This window comes from Artibeus jamaicensis, unplaced genomic scaffold, assembly GCF_021234435.1.
Source record: "Artibeus jamaicensis isolate MK-2021 breed Jamaican fruit bat unplaced genomic scaffold, CSHL_Jam_final contig_432, whole genome shotgun sequence".
In the NCBI taxonomy this organism is placed as follows: domain Eukaryota; kingdom Metazoa; phylum Chordata; class Mammalia; order Chiroptera; family Phyllostomidae; genus Artibeus; species Artibeus jamaicensis.
The window spans coordinates 8,989,295-9,010,731 of record NW_026521828.1 but is presented as its reverse complement, the minus strand read 5'-3'; positions in this window follow the sequence as shown (position 1 = coordinate 9,010,731).

Sequence of the window (21,437 nt, the reverse complement as noted above, 5' to 3'; positions counted from 1 at the left end):
ACAGATAGAGAAATGCTTCTGAGTCTTGTTAAGGTGAGAGTTGTGGTTCAGTTGGGGCACGAGGCACCTCCGATTCTGTCTCCAGAGAGCTCCCTGTGATTCTGTTCCTGTAGGTCCACATCGGGAGACAGAGTGTTTCCAGTGGGGGACCCGAGGAATCCCCTGAAGGCATTTATTTGTGACTTCAAGAGTCTTCAGGAACTAAAAAACATTTTTCTTTCCCTTTCTGGTTTTTGCTTTTGGTTGATTGCTAAAAATCCTCACCTACCCCAGCTTTCTCCAGAGGCTGCTGCTGTCCAGCTACCAGGTGCTGAATGTTGAAAGCAAGGGTCCAGACGCGATTCAGAACGGTTACTGGGAAAAGCTCCACCGTCCTTTCTGAGTGTTAGCTTCCAATTTCCCACTGTATCTCAGACACACACACCTTTCCTTAGAGTGCCCCCTGCAATTAATGGCAGAGCACTCCCTATGAAGCAGACTTTTAAGAACAGGGACAGAAGAGTTTAATTTATTTCAGCTTTACCTGCCAGCACACTTCATCAGACTTCCATCACAGGCACCTGGGTAGCTGCCTTGACCTAATGGTTTTTTTCACCTGCACTTTTTGCCCTCCCCTCCCCCCGCCTTTCCTTTTTCTAATCCATCCTGTACTGGTACATAGTGGTCATCCTAAAATGAGCCTTTCATTACTTTTCTTTTACTGCTTAACACACTTTGGTGGCTCCCCAGTGTCCAGGCCAGCCCTCTGCCCCTGCCAGATGTCCGCTGTCCCCTGTAACATGTCCTGCATCTTTCATTTGGACCCCTCTCCTTGGGTCATCAGGCTTTTCCGGGTATCTGTATCTTGCCTCCTTGTTAGCATTTAGCTTAAATCCCACTTACTTCATGAAGCCTTGTGTGGAAATCCCAGAGGGAGGGAGCTTCTCCCCGCCTTTGCCAGTGGCTCACGGCAATAATGCCGAGCATAATTCATGTGCTGGGCTGCGGCAGAAAGGGCACAGCGCAGGCCGTGGGAGGATGGACGGACCCACACTGGGAATGTCTGACCAAACTGGAGGTGCGGCCTTGGCAGCCATTTGTCTCCTTTGGGCCTCAGTTTCCCAATTAAGGCAATGACGAGATTAGAGACAGAATCTCTAAGTGACTGCACAGGGTGCCCATAGTGACTTTTGCTAGCTGACAAGTTTTCTTAGGAATCTCATTTCCTGTTATTAAAATTAAAAAAAAATAATCACATTTTTTGTTAGTATTGCCCTGTTACCCATCTTCTGAAGTGTTTTCTAATTGTAAAATTCTCACGTGTGTTTATTTTGTCTGTCTAATTCCTACCAGGAAGGAGCCCCGGTTTACGGTGGAAGCCAGGAGACCCGGGGAGGGCCTCCGGAGCGCACGCAGAGCGAGCGGAGAGCGCCACTCCTCTCCAGGGAGGGCCGGCCGATCCGGACAGTGCCTGGCAGCCCCCAGAGCGAGCGCTCACTATTTGCTTGCCTAGTGACTGGAGGCTGTCAGGCCTGTCCTGCAAGACAACTAACTCATTTTTCCCTGGAAGGAGGAGCCCCTCGGAGTCTGTCGGTTAACGGGAAAAGTGCTTACTGTGGAGGAAGGCGGGGCAAGCTGGAACCAGCCGTCGCTGGAAATCTGCATATTCCTTCCCCACTGCGCCCTGGGGAGAGGTGAGGGGGTTCAAGGATACTTGGAAGCTGTCCCTTTGGTGGAGACACGTAGCCGCCACGGGGCCGTGCTCTGGACTGATCCTGTGGAGTGGAGTGCCCCCACCCCCATCCCCGCTTCTCTCAGGCTCGCACCTCTCTGCAAAGGGAGGGGAAGCTGGGGGAGCCTTGCACACTCGTCTTCCCGGAGCTGCAGACAGCAACTCTGCGCCCTCCGGAAGCCTCTCCGTGGCTTCCCCTCGGCAGCCCGGGCGTGCGGGTTCTCCCTGCCACCCCCGTCTGCAGCTCGCCCTAGCTCCCTCCCTCAGCCCGGCTGGCCAGAGCGCGCACACAGGGGCTCCGGCACGTGGGCGCGTGGGCGCGCGGGAGGCGGCGGCCGCTCCTGCCGCTGCCGGAGCCCAAGCCCCAGCCAGCAAGATCGCCCTCCATGCTGCGGGCTCTGCAGCCGCCTTCCGCTCAGCTTGTAGCCCAAGCCCAGCCCAGAGAGCCAGCGAAGCAGCGGAGGGGAGGAAGACACTGTCAGGAGGAGGGGCGCGGCAGACAGGGGCGAGCCGGACTCTGAGCAAGGGGCGTCCGCAATCGGGAGGAGGCAGCCCTGCTCTCTCTCGGTCTCTGCTCCAGCCGCTGCCGGAGGTTCCGGCAGCGCGATGCCCCTGCGCTTCTAGGCGGCAGCCAGCGGAGGCTTCCCGCAGCCTCTTGGCCCACACCAGCTTCAATTTCGTGAGCAAGTCCCTTGTCTATCCCAACGCTCCCGGCCACTCGAGCCTGAGCGAGCGCGAAGTCCAAAGTCCGCCCCCAGCGCCTCCAACTTCCCTGGGAGCCCCTCTCCCCGCAGCAGCCTGCGCCAGCCTTGGGAGCAATGCGCCCCCAGCCGGGCGGTACGCCCTCTGCCAACTCGCCACCCATGGGATTGACTGCCCTCGGCTGCCCTGCTTGGAGCGCGTAGCCTTCGCCGCGTGGCCAGGGAGAGGAGCAAGACATCCAAGACGGTTCGAGGATCCCTCGCGGGTCAGTCTGCTGGGGTCCCCTGCGGGGGGCGGGGGCAGCGGCAGCGTCAATACCCAGGGGTGAGTAGCCTGGTTGGAAGAGTCCTTTACCCCGCCCTCTCCCAGGCTAAGAGCTTGCAGAGGTGGCTGGGAAATAGAAAGTTGAGTCTCCTTGCACCTATCCTGGGGTTTGGCAGCTGAACGTAGTATTTGTTCCTCCTAAGCCAGTTGCCTTTGGGGCTTCCCCGAATGCCTCTAATTCCAAACCAGGGAGAGCGATCTCTATTGCTAGGGCAGACCACTGACGGTACCCCACCAACATACCATTTGGGGCTTGTCAGCCACCCCCACGTTAAGCAGGCACCCAGCTTAAGCGCTTGGAGATCCGCAGCCACCTGGGCGCGCACGGAGATCATGGGCAGCCTGGGACCCTAGGGGAGGCCAAGTGCGCTTCATTGAAGATAAGTGACTGGTGAAATATTAAGGAAGCGTGTACGTGTCAGAGTGCGAGCACGAAAGGTAGCCGTAGGAGGAGGCGCGAGTGAAATTTATCTGTTGCTGATGGATCAGGTGCCCCTGGGTGCCCAGCTTCAAGGTGCAGGTTTGGGGACGCATGATCTAGGGCTGCCGGACAGAGTCCAACAGGTGGCCTGCTCTGGCTTCCTGTGGCGGGCATGGGGACAGGAACCACTCTCTCTCCCGGGCCCAGGCTGCTGCTGCCTTCTAGGGGCGTATCTGAACACGGGTAAGAAAATGCGCTCTCTGCTCTCAGGCCTGATTTGGGGTGAGTGTGTGAGGCATCCAAATGCCTCCTGTCGGTAAACAGTGGCCTCATTGTGTATCTGACTAAGGTTTCAACTTGCAGGCAACTGAGGGGCCATTCAGCTGCAGCGACGTGGACTTGGCTGGTCCTCAGATGCAAGCTCTAGCCTTCTTCAAGGTCCCTGGTGGCGGGTATTCCAGCTCCCTGGGCCGGGCTCCTAGCCAGACCTCAGCCTTTTGCCTCTCTGTATTCCACTGAGGGGCGGGGGAGTTGCTGGAGTACCAGGCAGGCACTGTGGCCTGAGTTTATTCTTCTTTACGTGCTGCTTGCACTTTTATCCTGAGACTCAGATGCAGGGGTGAGTGTTCGCATGTGGGAAGCATGTGCACACGTATGTGCTCACGTGAGTGTGGGGACTGGTGGAGTTTGAGAGCTGGGCTGAGAGAGACCAGAGAGACAAAGTTCTGCATCTGCCTGCAGAGATTCGAATTGGGAGAGGGAGTGGCTGCACTCTGAAAAAGTTTTTTCTGAACTCGCCATCCTTAGGTAATTTTGAGTGTGCAGAATCCCCTGGGCCCTGAGTGCAGTGGCACTGCAGAGTGGCACCCTCCAAGGTCTGCTGCATAATGTCCCCATCCCTGGGTTCGCCCACCTGTGGACTTGGGGACAGCCACCCCTGCTCAGGCAGAAGCTCCCGTATCTCTGTAAAGAAGGTGCTGAGAGACGGTGTCAGGTTGGAAGACAGAGCAGCAGCTGGGGGTGTGTGTGTGTGGGGGGAGTTATCTGGAAGCTGCATGCATAGAAGACAGTCTGCCTTTACTTAGATGCCATGTTTCAAGGGCGTTTATGGCTTTGACAAGATAGATGAAGATTTTGAGATACTAAATCTGTCCCAACACCGCCTTGGTGCCGCCACGCCACTGCCTCCCCTTGGTGCAGCGAGCAGTTTGTACTCAGGAAACAAGTGATGGACACTCTGAAATGCAGAAGACCCTCCACTTCCAGGGCTTGGCCCAGCTGCTTCACCCCCACGGGAGGCTCTGGGTGCTAGAGCTGCTTGGCTTTGATCTTTCCAGTGTATAATTTGCTGCTGTGACTTTCCAGCCCTGGTTTAGTTTCCTCCCCACCATGGACCTGCAGCCCTAGGGTCCTCTGGCAGCCGATCACCAAGAAAGTGGGAGTAGTGTGTGGGTCTTGACTTGTAGAGGCCGCTGGCTGATACAGCAGGGGCCACGCACATGCCTGGTTAGAAGCGTGCCCCTTGGAAGCTCCTTGTTGGGAGGAGAGCCAGGAGCTGGGGTTCCAGGGGAGAAATAGGCAGTAAGGTCTTGTGGATGAGAGACAGACAGACAGATGTACAGATTGAGACAAAGAAGCAAAGCAGTGAGGGTGGGGTAAGTTGCAGAGAGACAGACACACAGAGTTGGGGGGGATCAGAGAGACATGCACACAGAAACTAAAGGGGGGAGGGTGAGAGTCAGATAAGACTAGGGAAGCTGTAGGGTGGAGGAGGGAAGAAGGAGAGGAAGAGGCATGGGAGAGAGAAGTGGAAGGGAGGGGACAGAAATCTGGAGAGTGTGAGAGAAGAAAGCAAAGGGAGAGGAGTGGGAACGGGGTGGAGAAGTGCCGGGTGCGGGGGAAGGGGAGGAGAGGCAAGGTGGGAGAAGGAGGAGGCAGAGGAAGCTGAGTGTGTTTAATCTTTATCAACCACATTGTCGTTCTGAGGAAGTTGATAGAATCCACATCCTTTAAGTAGCCAGCCCCTGGATAGTGTGCAGTTTCTCTGAGGAGTCATGAATTATGCAGAAATGGGACACCCGCTTGGAGCCCAGCTGCACTGGAGATGACAAGAATGTAAGAAGTTCGGATTTTTGGTAACTACGCAGATGTATAAGTTTATTGCCATCTCTGTTTCTTTTCGGGTAAACACAGGACCTGGAAATTGTGAGGGAGGTTGTTTTATTAACCATATTTGTCAGCGATTCTCTAAACCCCGTTTCGGGATGTGTCTGCTGGGTAGCTTCTGAGAAAAGCAAATCACTGGACCCACTCCCCTGGGAGTCCGATCCAATCGGGACAGGAAGGTGTTACTTTGGGAATCCCAGTAGATTCTAAAGCAGATAGTCTCTGAACCGCACTTGGATACAACGAAATAGACAGCGTAACACCCTTCTTAATTCGTTCCTGTATTTCCCCCAAGAGATATGGTTTAATGCCTCCTCTGGTATTCCGTCTGCCCCAGAAAAGCTCATTTCTTGCAAATTTCTCTTGATAAAAGCAAAGCCCCAATGACTGCTCAGCTAGGGTTACCTTTTCGTGAACCTCGTTAATCACTGTAGCTCCCAGGGGCAGCAGACAGCTCTCCTGGATGACCTTGTAGGGGTATCCACAACCAACAGGTATTGAGCTCTCGGCAGGGCACTGTCCTGGGCTTTCTTTATTCTTGGGCCTATTTAACACTCACAAAAACTATGCCATAGGCACTATTATTGTCATGTGCATTTTATAATTTAGGAAACTGAGACTTAGAGGAATGATGATTCTTCTCCCAGAGAAATTTTATTAGTTGTCCACGGTCCAGCAAGCAGGGGAGCTGAAATTCGAGCCCAGATTTGGTCGATGACAGGGTCTAAGGCCCTAAGTCCACACCACGCTGGCTCCTAATCCTAACAGTCCTTTCTAGGCTGCTGGAGCCGAAGGTCCTTGGAGATCTTCCCCAGGCACCCTCTCGTCCCACTCTGTCAACGGAGGGAAATGAGAAGCCGCTGAAGAAACTGAGAAGTGACTTGCCAGAGGTCCTTCAGCCAGTAGGTGCCAGAACTGGGACACGCGCCCTGATAGCCCGAGTCTCCGTCCAGCCTTGTCCCCGTCACACCAGTGATTATCATGCCTGGCTGATCATCAAGGTCACATGAGCATCTTACTCAAGTTCTTGGACCCCACTAGAGGCTTACTGAATCTTGGGGCACACAGCCCAGAAGTCCGTATTTTTAGTCCCTGCCCTGAGTCTGCATCTGCACATTATCATTTGCCCCAGTTTTCTGTAGCTCCTGGCATGTGGTGCTGTGGATCCCTTCCCGACCGCCTCGGGAGAGCAGCGCCAAGCCCTCCTGCTTCCAGCAGCATAAACACACACAAGGTAGTGCACTCTGTAGCCTCGGCCCATGCTGATGGAGCACAGGTGAGGGAACAAGATGCTAACCCCGAGGTGGGGGGGGGGGGGTCTGAAGGCTCTCAGAGAGGTGTGTTATCACACTGATGCTCCTTACACTCGGTGTTCCCTGGGCCCAGTCGGAGAGCATCTAAGGCAACACCAAATGCTCCTTCAGTGCGTCCGCATCAGTATTGGTACTGACACTTGACACAGAGTCACACCATGAGGCAGATCGGTGTGCTGCTGCGTCACAAGTGTCAAGCTCCCTCTGCCAATTTAGTGGATCTGGCTGTGGTATAAGAAAGACCCCTGTCCTCCCCTTCATTATCATGCTGTTGACCCCCTCGGACTATGCCAGCGCCTCCTTCTGCAGGTGCGAAGGGGCTGTCCCTCACACTCTGTCTCTCTCTGGCCCACGTAAATGATTTTCCCGGTGGCTTCAACATCTTTTCCCTTCTATTTCCTTGAATACTGGCCAAAGGGGCCAGACATCTTGTCCGGCAGACTGTTTTGTCATCTTCGCCTTTTCAGATCCAAATTTATTTTCTGAATCTGTTGCGTTTAACCCTGACCTCTTTGTCAAAGATGGTAATTGAGCCTTAGGTAGATTTGATAAGCAACTGTGATAGCATGTGTTTTAAATAATGACAGTTGGTGAATAGATTGCCAAATCAAGGACTAACTTACAATGTTTGCATGTTTACTAGGCTGGGGACCTTCTGTCCTTTCAGCTAGTTTTCTGGCATTGGGGTGGGGGCAGGTTAAGACTTGGGCTCTGAGTGCAGACAACTAGGGGTCACTGCCAGCCTCCACCTTGGTAGCTAGTGTAATCTGGTTATTGAATGTCCCCAGGTCTCCCTTTCTTCCCCTGAACACCGAAGAGAGGGCCAGGGTGCCCCTTCTGTGTGTACTGACCGATGGCTGAGCACAGTGTCTGTCTGGTACGTGGTAGGGACCCACCGGTTCACTGGTACAGCATGTTTGTGAAACATTGGCCATGTGCCCTGCTCCATTTGACTCAGGATAAAGCTGACGGCATGAAGTTAGGAGATTATATGCCTTACCCACATCAGCCAGATCCTAAGTAACTGACTGAGACCTGAGATCCAGATCTGCCCTTTTCATGTCTCCCTGACTCTCACTGTGGCGTTTGGTATCACTGTTCCTTCCTTTTACATTAAGACAGTGTTACGTACGATACCTCTTCTGGATTGTATTTTCATTGAATGCATGCATTGCTAGTATGTCAAATAGAATTCTTCTACTGAGGGTCTTTTGAATTTGGAGGGATAGTTTTTAGTTGGCCAAGTCACTGCCAAATACTCACTTGTGCTTGTTCAGCAGCTGGGGAGTTTTCCTGGGTCCATTCCCTGCTGATTTCGCCTGGTTAGCTGTTGCCTGTTTTTAGGGCCCAGTACAGGCATTGCTTCTGGAAGATCCCCCTCGGCCCCTCTGGGGCTGAGTTAGAAGTGTTTAGTGTGTTCCTCCACTGTAGTACACAACTCCGTTTACCTCTCTGTGTTTGCTACTCAGTCTATATATAAAAGCTCCTGGAGTTTCGGAACATGGTCTTAGTCGAGGTCATTTCTGCAGCACTGAGGACAATATGTGACAGACAGGAAACTCACAAAACACTTCCAAGGGACTAGGTAAAACTTGGGGCTCATTCTAGGTGGTTAAGAAGAAGTGGTCATTCAGACATTGGAGTTGAAGACCCTGTGGTGTGATGTGTCCCCAGAGGCACCAGGTCCTCATGGGAGAGGAGCCTCCTGGTATCAGCAGTTGTTGATTAACTACGTGGGTAGCTCTGGGCAAGTCCCACTGTGATGCTGCCTAAGATGTAATTAGAAGGGATGTTCTGATGTTTAAGTTAATGTGATTTTATCTGTACATTTAATTAGTTGCTCAGAAAGACACTTTTGTTTCTCAGCCCACAAGTTTTCAAAATTAATAGGCTTCTGAAGTTAGAACCAAGGTTAGAGATAAACTAGTTCTACCAGCTTGTATGAGAGATGAGAAAACAGGCTCAGAGAAGGAAAGAGACTTACCTGAGGTCACCCAGCAAGTTAATGCCAGAGCCAGTGTGCAGGCCAGAGGTTTCTGGCTGCTAGCCCAGGACTCTTAACGCACAGCTGAGAGTGATTAACACATCCATGGTGAGCTACTTGTTGCTTTGAAGGCATGTTTGCAAGCCTTCTGCATGTGCACAGCCTGCACTCCGCAAAATTCCGAGATAAAACTCATGCTGAAGAGTAGGGAAGCGAGGCTGAAACGCTTTGCTGGTGGGGCAGGCCCACGTGTCAGAGGAGTTGGTGAGAGATCATCCTGGCAGGTCCTGTGCTGGTTGGCAAGGTCTAGCGGGCTTCTGAGGTTCCCAGTCTGCTTTTCAAACAAGGAGACATGGCCAGACAGGTGTCTGCCTTTGATGTTCTTGAGTGAGATTTTTCAAGGAGATTCAGAGATAGATGGAAGTTCATTGCCAAGCCCTTGGCACAGGTTGTTTGGCAGAATAGTGGTTCTGCTAACATTTTCCTTCTTTTAAAATAGAACTTATTTATTTATTTTTAGAGAGACGAGGAGAGGGAGGGAGAAAGGGAGAAAAACTTGATGTTAGAAACATAAATTGGTTGCCTCTCACATGTGCCCCGACTGGGGACCAAACCCCCACCTAGGCCTGTGCCCTGATTGGGAATTGAACCAGGGACTTTTGCTTTGCGGGATGACGCCAAATCTACTGAGCCACACTGGTCAGAGCAACTCCCCCTTCTTCTTAACGCCTTTTTAGATGGAAAGTGGTCTACTTCAGGACCACTTTTTCTGTCTCTGGGTGCGTCAGAGTCTGGCTAAATGGCTCAGCCTAAGTGCCCCTCAGACACAGAAATGTGTGCAGGGTACTCTGATGTCGTTAACACAGATTTTTATCACGTGGTGTCAGTGTTATAGGGACAGCAAGGCACGGGTCATTGGTGTGATATGTTGTGGACGATCCTTTGGGAACACTATAATCAGTGCTGGTGAGGCAGCAGAAGTGTCTCAGCATCCCAGCATCCCAGAAGCCTTGCCAGACCAACCCAGAGTAACAGGACTGTGGTTATTCAAGGCAAGAAGGCACAGATAAGAATGCTCTTTGCTTTTCAACCGTAACCAGTCTGAGATTATTGGTGCTTGCTATTTTTGATTTGGTGTGTAAGAGTACAAGAGAGAGGAACCTGTCTTTTTACCCCAACCACTGGGACAAGTGGCTTGCTTCCCTAGCTTGTCTGTGTGCCCCAAATCCCTGCACTGAAGAGTGAGTCCTTTGGGCTTCACATAATTGGAGGTTTTCTCTAAGTCCTCTATTTAAGATGCAAAACCTCCCAAGTAGGCTATCGTTCAGCTGCTGTAGCTGTCTAGACCTGACACCTCACCTCTTACTTCTCATCTTACAGTGGCGTTTTGATGCACATCCAGGGTAAACATCACCAGCATCAGCACCACACTACCTGCTACTGCTAATACCGCCATTCATGGAGGACGTACTTCCTGTGCAACATCATGGTTCTGAGTTCTCGGTGCATGTTTTCTCATCACACAGGCCCAGTCACCCAGTGTTACAGTGAGGACTTGGGGAATCATGCTGAAAAGTGGAGGCAGGAAAAAACCAGATTAGTAAAAAAAAATGTGGTGGTCTGTGCAGGAAAATAGTGAGAAGCAATGCAGAAAGCCAGGGGGAAAGGTGGCGTCTCCTCCTTTTCTGTTCCTAGACAGCCAGGTCTACAAATAGCATCTTCCAAGAAGGCTAGGGAAACTGAGAAGTGAGAGCTCATTGTACTAAAGCCCCCTGTTGTGCATGGCAGAGCAGGGGTTGGAACAAAGACTGTTCTTAATTGCAAACTTCTCTAGGTAATACCGTCTCCACTTCACTTGTAAACCTCCACGCTGGGCAGGCACTTGGAGAACTCGTCCTGTGGCTTTCACGTCACTGTGGTGTATCTTAAGGAGCATATTTTACCTCCTCATCCAATACATAACCACACACGCAATGGACACAAGGGTTTCTCAAAAACAGCACTTTCACTCTGGGTCATTCATAAATATCTCCTATTTGCTGTACCCTGTTACCCACTGCACCCAGGTCTATGTACAGGCAGAACATATTCACTCGTGTAATTGAAACAAAACTTTCAAAAATAATATTTGCCCTTACTGTGGGTGATGTTCTCTGGTATTTTTCTCACTGGGCCACTTCCCTTTTCCCAACCCAGAGGGCATTACTCTGGGGTTTAAAGGCACTACTATGAGCTCCGAAAAGAGAGCTTGATTTCCCCATACTGGGTGGCCCTTTCTGGGAACTCTGAGGACTGATAGGACGGGGAGGCAGGCACAGGGTTTTTAAAATAAGTTTTCCAACTTACTTAGCATCACATATGAAGGGTAGAAACTAAACAGTACATTGCAAAAAAGCAAGTATTCTTCCATTCCTGACCCCCAAGTCCCCAGTTTGCCCATTTTTCATAAAACTCTGTTGCCAGGGTCTTCTGCATTTCTCCTGCCAGACAGGGGGACAGGAAGCATACTCCCGTATAAATGACAGCATATGAAATGCCTTGTTTCTTAAGATTTAAATGATACATCTTGGGGATAGTTAACACAAGTTTATATTTAGTTGCCTCTATTTTTCTGAGCTGTGTAATGTGCCCTTATGTAGACATGCTGGGGTTTATGTAGCTGTGGAAAAATGCAGGTTCTGAACTCTGGAACTAACCTGCTTGTGTACATGTGTGAGAGAGAGGGAGGAAGAGAGAGAGGGAGAGAGAAAGGGAGAGAGGGGGAGAGAGAAGCTGAAGTTGTGCGAGCTTTCAATAATTCATTGTTTATCATTGCATGAATTTTTTTCACACCAAGAAACTACCCACAATTATTTTTTGAGGATCTTTTGTCTTTGGGATCCTGGGAAGATAAGGGACAAGTTAAGACAATGGTTTTCATTCTTGAGGAATCTAGAGGACACGATTTACTCAGGCTGGGAATGATAAACAGTCAGGTGTTTTTGATACTAAACACCATCATTCCATGCAGAAAAGAGAGCAGGTATGAAGGCCCTCAGGTGGGACTGTGAGTTTCACATTTGAGAACCAGCATGGAAGTCAGTGGTGCTTGACAGAGGGAAATGCAGTAGTGCACACTTCCCAGGAAAGAGCTGCTCGTAATAAAAATAAAATATCCCATCTAAGTTGCCTCGGCTAGGGTTCTGTAGAATATTTAAAGAAGTCTATATGGCTATTTCTAAATTAGGAGAAAATAAATTTCACTTTGCAGAGGTCAGGATTTTCAGTGACCCTGTCTCGCATATAATGCTGGTGAATCGAACAGAAGCAGAGAAGTGTGCCCAGGGTGCAATTGCTCACTTGTTTGAATTGAGCAGTCTTAGCTTCAGTCCCATTGTTGCAGTAGCTTTGGTTCAACAATTGTTCAAGAGCAGATACTTGAGTAGATGAACTGGTTAGGAAGTGAAGTCACTGGTTCAGTTAGTGTAAAACTGAGACGGAGGCGGCTCTGTCCTGACAGTGGACAGAAAACTATGTGACATTTCTCGAAGAAGCAAGTTTTCAGTTATCAGCCAGGAAACTCCATACCAGCCAAAACAAGAGGAAGTTTTACACTGAATGCAAAGATATAGGTTGGCGGTTGTTGTTTGCTTGTTTGTTTGTTTGAAAAGTTCGTTGTTTCGTTGGAAGTAGAATGAAATCACAGCACGCAGAATTACAGGCAGTTGATTCTGCCTCCTCCCCCTACTTACAGAAGCTGTCATGCAGCTGGTGTTCCCTGCACAGGCTCAGAGCGGGAAGGAACGGGAGTCTGGATCCAGATGCTTGAAATGTATTAATGCATTTCCATCGGATGACATGGATTCTTAACAACAAAAGTGTCTCTGAGCTCATCGCAAGATTTTTATTTTCATGCACCATAGTGAAGAGAGACATACAGCTAGGATCACTTGATTTTGAGAAAGTATGTATATTGCCTGTTTTCTGTGCATTAACTTCTGTTAAGAAAAATATATAGCCATGAAAAACATTTTCAGTCTGGGCGGTTCTCTTTCAGATGCAAAATCACACCAACTGGAATCCTTTCTGTGCTCAAATCGGGCCTGCCAGGTTTAAAAGAGGGCAGTTGGGACGATATGATAAACTGGCCCGTGTGTTCAGTCTTAGCTCATCAAAGCTGTGCCAGGATTGACATTTTCGTACAATATGGCTTGATGCTCTGATTACAAATTGGTCGTGAGCAGCTAGACTCTTCATAATGTTATTCACTAAGGGATAGTGCTGGTATCATCAAATCCGTTTGGTTTTGAAACCTGGAGGAGGAAATATATTCTGGTTCTCATCTCTTGTTAAAGAATGTGGTGCAGAGGGAGATTCATACAGAAACAAATACATTTTATTCTAGGCAAAATTAAGAGTTTCATCTTCCTTCAAGTCATCGATGATAGCATTTCTCTCCCACTTAGTCCTGGAAGTTCTGCAGAGAAGCTTAAATTGTAGTTTTAAGAAGGATGTTGAGTATTTATACTTCTCATGGTTGATTTTACTTGTGATAAATGGATGAATTATTTGGAAAAGAGATGATCTATAATTGTATGTCTTTTGGGCTTGTTTTCAAGAATTCTATTTTTAATTCAATTGTTTAAACTTCTTTATGCAATGAAATTACCAACAATTATATCTTGGTCAAGGACCTTTTGTCCTTGGGGTCTTGGGAGAACAAAAGACAAGTAAAGACAATGCTTCTGTCCTTGGAAAACCTAGAGATGGCGTGTACTTACCCAGAGCAGACTGAGAGGGATAAGCTGTTGCATATAATTAAGACTTAAATTGAATGCTGTGGACAATGAATGCACTAGGATTCAGAGAAAGATGTAATCAGCTAGGAGCAACATAATTAGGTGATATTTCCAATGTGTCATAGGTTAGTGAACAGTTTTATATGATCCTGATTATATCAACTGAACACTTATAATAGTGATTAAAAATAATTGTTTTATACTTTCATTTGGTAGACTGCCTCAGAAGGCCCACATGCTAGAAAGCACCAAGGTCATGGATAGACAGACAGGCCTTGGTTTCAGCTCATTGTTAAGCTTGGGGTAAGTAGGGGAAACCTTCAGTACTCCAGGTACCCAACCACTGCCCCCCAAAGAAAACAGAAACAAACCTGAAACCGAAACCTGAGTGAACGCTACTGAGCAAGGCGCAAATGGGAAGGACCAGAATTATTCTGGTGCAAATAGCTCCAAGGCTCTGTACCTGAGGATCAGCCTGGAGTGAGCCAGTTGTGAACTGGGAGGTGAGGAAGCTGAACCTGACTCCGTCCTGCTATCGGAACCCAGAAGGGGGTCCAGGTTGTCCTAGCTTGGTAGCCTCTGGTGGCTTCCAGCAAGAACAACCACAGTTCCTCTTTAGAGGAAAGCTCACCCTAGTTGGGGCCACAGGAATTCTATAGGGGAGGACTTTAAAAAATGGCCCCACAATCAAGGATGACAAAAATATTCAAGAAAACCAGCCATTACCAGTCAGAGATTCCAGGAAGAAAACAGAGCAGAAAGTGGACTTCAGCGCCTGAGGTTGTCAAGTACTGGAATTATCACATATAGAATAGAAAATTATTAGGTATGAATCTTTAAAGGAATAAAAGGCAGTTATTTAAAATCTGAGCATGCTGCGAAAGATTCTAAGAAGTGACTGGGAAATTTTTACCAAGAACTCAATAGAACTTAAAAGAAAAAAGAATTGATAGAATAAACAACTAATGGGCAGATAAAATGGCATCGCAGGCATGGCTGACAGTTAAGGAAGATAGATTTAAAAAATATTACCCCAGATGCAGTACAGAGAGACAAGGAAATGAAAAGCCTGAGAAAGAAGGTAAGAAATATGAAGGATAAATGGAAAAGTTTGTTCTATGTTTAATCAGAGTCCTGGAAAGGGAGCAAATGGAGGAGCATGAGATTTGAGGAGATAATGTCTGAGAATTTTCTAAAACTGATGAATTATGTAAATCACAGGTATAGGAAGGACAAAGATAGCCACACCTCAACACATTGCAGTGAAGTTGCAAATACAAAACATAAAGAGAAGGTCCCAGAAACATCTGGAGAGCGAAGACAGATCACAATTAATACTGACAGCAGGCTGAGAAAATGAGTGAGTTATAACTATATACACTAACTGAGAGATGAATATAAACATGTAGAATACTTATTTATGATACCATATCAACATTTTTGCATTTTGCTGAAAAGATAAGCCACACTAAACTTTTTGTTGTGTGTGTGTGTGTGTGTGTGTGTGTGTGTAATTTTTTTAAAAAGGAAGGAATGTAAACAAAGTTTAAGGTGGTGGGCTATAAGAAGTTTCTTCTTGAGAGCAAGGCAGGGGAGTGGAAAAGGAAAGAGCACAAGAAGTGGGCTTCCGGGGCTGCCTGATTTGAAAGCAGAGGCTTTAGGGACCTGGCTGCCCTTGACCTGGGGAGGTGGGGTTAGTGGAATTGAGTGGGTGGCTTTCAGAAGGAGGGGCTCTCAGTGAGTAGCTGTTCCTGTGCTGGTGCACAGCCCCCATCGATCCATTTGTGTGGGTTTGACACCCATTCCTCCTGACAATGGCTGCGGTCCGTCTTCTCCGTGGAAAGTAAGAAGTTGGGACCTTTCGTTTTCACTTGTGAAGTGAGTCTTATTATTTCTATGGTAAAGATGAGATGGTTAGCTGCTGGTTCAAGCACTGACAGCTACAAAATTGTCGATCTGTGGTTTGAACCTTAGCGTTCTGGCTTCGTATCGACCATTAGCACAGAGTCACCATAGCTGAATTACAGCGCGTATCACATTTCCTGTTGTGAGGTTATAAGATTATAACTCGATAGTTCTTATCAGAAGCCATAGTGTTTTCCCCTGGCTTACTGGTGCTACTCTTGCCACTTCTCTGTCTTGATAGCATGGCACCCAGTGTGCAGACCAGATGCTTGGAATTACCTGTGACATTTCTAAATATTTTGGCTTATCTCTAATCAGAGTCTTCTTTAAAAAGTTTGATCTCTATTGTATTTTTTCCAATTACCATTTAGACTTCTTATACACCCTCCCCCCAGCAGTCACCACCCTGTTGTCCATGAGTCCTTTCTCCTTTTTGCTCAATTCCTCCACCCTCTAAACGCCCCCCCCAACAGTAGTTGTCTTCTGCGAGTCTATTTCTGTTTCTCTGTTAGTTTAGTTTGTTCATTAGATTCCACACATGAGTGAAATCTCTGGTATTTGTCTTTTACCACCTGGCTTACTTCACTTAGCATCATGTTCTTTAGGTCTATCCATACTGTTGCAACGGTAAAATTTTCTTCATTTTTATGGCTGAGGAGTATCCTAGTGTGCACATGTCCCATAGTTATTTTTATCCACTCACCTACTGGTAGACGTCTGGGCTGCTGCCATATCTTGGAATGGGCTTCACAGTTTACTCCTGGACTACTATTATTTTCATCAGGTATGTATGGTTTCATCTGTCCTCTTTCAAAATGTGCAACAAATCTGTTTTTACTTTTAAGAAAATATTTGAAGCCATGTCATTGTATCCTTGCAATGAATAAATAAACCACCTTTTGTTTTTGCTGGTAACATCTTAATTTTGTTGTTTACAGGAATAATTTCACATTGTCCTTCATTGCAACCCTATGGGATGATAGAAAAACCATTGTTTCCTTCTCAGAAAACAGAGAACCAGAGAACTGGGGCGCTTTGCCCAAGGACACAAACTCAAGCAACTGGGACTCATTTCTGGAGCCTCTTCTGCCTCATAACCCAGAATTCTCCCCTTTGGGTTAGAGAATCTTGGTGGTTTGAACAAACTCCTGAGGCTGCTTAACTTGGGAGTCCCAGGGGAGGAGGGAAGCAAATGGTGTCAGCCGTACAAGGTCAGAGGCGTCCAAATCAGGCTCTGGCGGGTGGTCAGCGTACGGCTGTGAGTGTCGCCCTAGGTTCTGATTTTTAAGGGAAACTGAAAATATGGAGATTTAATGATATCTTTCAAATTTGAAAATATTTACAAAACTCGGAGTAGAAGGAAGACACTCTGTCTGCAGGGCCAAGCCGGGCTTATCTGAGTTGTCCGTGGGGCACTAGTTTGAAACCTGCGATCTCAAACTACAGTGCAGGTGGGAGGCATTCCTCCGTAACAATCCCAGAATCTGGTAGTTTGGCCCTTGGTTAACCACTTCTAGCGATGCAGTGTAGAGCTTCCTGTGATGGAATGTGGCTCCACTCTTGGCATCTCAATGCTCTTGGGTTATTTATCCTTAGCACCTTCGTTTTGTTTACATCCTGTAACTATTCATGACTCCACAGGGCATCCTCAAACATTTCAGGAGAGCATCCTTTTTTTTTTTTTTTAAATCATCCTCATTTCTAATCTTCTTTACATGCTACATGTTCATTGTCTTTTGACTATTAACCTTAAAGCGTGGTTTTTACAGCCTTTATAATCCCAACTACCTTCTTCTGGATGTTCTCAAATCTGTTCAGTTTCTCCTAGAATAGTCCACAGCATTCAGTGAAAGCATCTCATTTAACAGGTGTTATAAACATTTTTAAAAAAATGTATTGAGATATAGTTAGCATAATATTATTTTAGTTTCAGGTGTGTGCAACATGATGATTTGATTTGATTTACTGTCACAACATCACTCAAAATCAGGTAGATCGATTTTTAACCCATTTTGAAGATACGTTTGGAGTGTTGCGACACAAAATAGAGCCTGTGTTACAGTTGTTCAACTCATTCTTCAAAGTGGCTCCAGTCAGGAAAGGTCCAGAGGCACAGGTGACCGTCCACTGAGAAAAACTTTCCACACATCTCGAGACCTCCTGAACAGAGAAAAACAGATCGCTATTTTAAAGAGGAGACTTATGTCGAAAATTCGTGAATTACAGACATGACTTGTGGCAGAACTGGTCCTCAAAAGGACAGGTGTCTACATGGCATGCAGCAGGCACTAGAGTCCATAGCAAGGAAGTTTTGATTAAACGTTTGTGAGCGAGCCTTCTAGATAGTGCCAGGAGGTCAGCTAGTTAATGACACACACTGCAGTTTATTAGAAACCTACTATGTGCCAGACACTGTGGTGGAATGCAGAAGGGCATGGTGAATGTAGAATACTCAACACAGTATTAGCAGTTAATGATTCCAATAAGGAATAAATGTTACTATCATTATTAATACTGTTATTATATTTGATATGTACTTAGTCTTGTTACTGTTTAAGAGGTAATTATTACTGTCATTTTTAGGGGCAGTTTCTAGGACTTAGGCTGGGTTACGAGATCACGCAGCTCGCGAACACAGAGCAGTAAACCACTGTCAGGCAGCAAGTCCCTTGCCGTTCCTTCTCCCACGCGCTTCTTCCTCCTTCGCAATCTGAGATGAACTTGGGTTCAGGGTATAACCCTTTATTCCTCCTGAAGATTTGTTGAATTTTCTCTCTATCTTATGATTACGCAGGGGATTTAACTTTAAACTGAGATGTAGAATTACATGTTTATCCTCGTCAAGCAGTATTTATGGTGTTGGCACTGTATTCTAGTCCATGAGTTCATTCTGAAACTCAAGAATTTCAGTCAGTTTATTAAACTTGTGACATATGCATATTTGACAAGCAAGAATGACTTCCAGGACTTTGTACTCGTTTTTCATTACAAGATATTTAAAGGGGACACAGAGAAGGGGGGCAGCAAAACAGAGCCTTGGACATACTCCAGGAGATGTTTTCATTCATTTAACCTAGCAAGTTTAGTATCAACCATGCTTTGAAAGTCTTTGTACATTATATGGTGACCTGACCGGATGCGGATTTACTATCCTATGCATATTGTAGTCCATCTCACATAGTTTCATACACGAGTAAACTCCTGTACATGAGTTTATCAGGAAATACACTGGCAGATTTATTTTTGCCCAAACCAATATATCCCACAATTATGAAATTCTATCTCTCTGCAAGCCTAGTGAGCTTATTTAAAATTCAGATGAGCTTGGTATGAATTATTTTTGTTGAACCTATAATGACTTGAATTATCACTGCTTTCTGATATTGATTCATTCTTGTTGGTATGAACAACATAACATTGATTTCACTTAGAGATTCTAAAATGAGTTTAACTTTTATTAAAGTAATTTTGGGGAGGAGCAGAGTCCTAGGAACCTAAAAAGCAAGTTATGAAGCAAACCAGGATTATTACAATCAGAATCTTGGCACTCATAACAATTCTGTTTAACCAAAACCAATGTATTGATATATCAGAAATGGAAAAGATATTGTACATGATTTAGAAACATAATAGTTTTGGTGTGGGAAGGTTTTTCTAAGAATGTACAGAAAGTTAATGCATTACTTCTTTGCATCTTGCCCCTCACAAGGCCGGGAGTTTATTCAAACAGAGACCAGTAGCATAGTCCACATACGATTTTCCTCTGCCTTATGAGGAGTAAGGGGAAGCCGCCCCGGAGAGATGTGTGAAAGGCTGCATTTAACTGGGAGGGGAACAAATAACCTGTTCCTGTCTTTTTAAATCAGTGTACAAAGAGCCATATTTCTCTCAAGATTCCCTTTCTAGTCTATATTCATAGAGTAGCATCTTAAAAATGGCATTTTTCTTGAAGAATCAGAACTTAGAAAAAAGCCTTTATACTTTCATTATAAAATGGATTTTTAAGAGATACTGCACTTAGTAATTTGAGAACAGTCGGGGATCTTTCTCTATGTGGCAACCAACAGTGAAGGCCTCTCTGGTTGGTTTTGGCCCTTGGCCAAGTGCAGGTGAGTCCCTTCCGCCCTTGGCCATGGCAGCGCATTGTTGAGCCTGTTGAGCGGAGGCGTGCTTGAGTGACACCTGCTTTCCCTGGGGCCCTGCTTGTCGGCCCCGCCTCCTCCAGGCAGCTCTGTGCACCTCTCTCCGAGCCTGGCGTCTGCAGGCATTTGAGGTGAGAGGAGGAGGGTGGTCTTGCAGATGGCGGAAGAGATTTAGGAGAGATGATCATACGTCCTTGAAATAACTGCAAATCCCCTCAGGTTCTATATTCACAATTCACTGTTTGTTTGTTTTTTGTTTTGTTTTTTTGTTTTACAAAAGGTGGTTCTTTGATAATTTCAGATCTGGTTAGCACCTATGTATGTAACTAGAAGTACAAAGTGTTTTTGATTAAATATACATAAACTTCAGGAATAGATACACATATTTGCAATGAAGATGGTGGTAAGAAGAGACTGTCGTAGAGCTTAGCCTTAGGCAAGGGGATGATAAGAATGTTTGCCAACAGGAGTTCTACGTTTTTGAGTTGGACAGATTATCAGCAGATACGAGGGCACAGTTTTTTACGTTCTTTGATCTGTGTATTTCAGCTCCCTGACCGCCTCTTCCTCAAAGTTACCACGTCACTTTGCAGTGACTATATTTGTTTGCAGTATAGATGTAATATCAAGGTTCCAGAATTTTTTTCAAAAGGAAAACATTCTTTTGCTCAAACAAGAGCCAGGGTTTAACCCTTTTATGTGCAATTTTTTTGTAGCTCCCTTGGTGCCCTCTTTGAAAGAATTACTAGCTTTATCGTGGAGCCCGATTGCTCAAAGGCAACGTGGCCTGATGCAAGGTGGGCTGCAGTGAGATGGTGGCCAGCCACCTGACCCAGGGCGGACCGCACGGCTCCTCCAAAGCCGTGTTCTCCGCAGGCGCAAGGAGGCAAGCGGCCGGCCCCACTGAGGTTTTATGAGGATTAAAGGAGGTAAAGGTGTGGTATCTGTGACAGTAATAATAACAACAGTTACTTACCGCACATTTACAAAGCGCCATCCTCCCACTTTCCTGCACCTCAGCTGCCACAACCTTGGCCTCAGTGACCACCTGGGTCTTTTCTGGTGGAACATAACATCCATGTAACTGCCCCTGAGCACTGTCTCGTTCTCCACATGGTGTGCAGCTGGAGTAGTATGTTTGAAAAGCAAATCCGATCTGATCAGTCCACGCTAAAGCCCCTCTAAGGCTCCCCTGCTCGTAGAACACAATATGAAAATTCCTTCCTGGCGTGGCCCCGGTCGCCTGAGCCCCGTCACTGTCATGCTTCCCATAGCCCTCCTCACTGGAGGCGTCCTGCTTTCCTTTTGATTCCTGCACATGTCCCTGTGCCTCACTGTCCCCTTCTTCATGGGACACTTTCTCAGGCCCACTTTTCTGCTCAGGTTTTTCCTCCTGTTCCTTGCATTGCACACATACTTCTTTCTCATTGCAACATGTGCAGAGGAGCCCAGGGAAACTACCAGAAAGACTGCCTTCCTCCGTTCGAGAGCAAGAGTCGGTGGGAGGCTTCACAGTAGACGGTGAGGCCCTCAGGACCACGCTTCCTTTGGGGACATATTTCCCAGTCATGGAAGGATGTGGTTCACAGGTGTGCCCCCCGTGTGTGGGGCTTCTGTTGTTCCTTAGATACACACTGACCAGTGTGTATACTGCTGGGGTTACCACCACCACCCCAGCATCCAAATGTACTGCTTCCCCCAGCCTATTCCCAGATGTTTGGGGTTTTTTGGCCCATGTCACATTTAAAATAATTTTGAATTGACATGGTTTTAGGCAAAGTTTCCCTAACATGCCTGCCACTTTGCCATCCTCCGAATCATTCCCTGTTGTCTTGCCTTGACTCCACTCACTCACGGATTATGCTTACTCACCCCTTCTGAGTTTGCAAACTGGAGTGCAATAGCAGGGAGAAAATCACTTTTGAATTGGGAAGCCAGCCACATAATCTGCAAAGAGAACTGTGCTACCATTTGAAGTCCTGAGCTTGCTC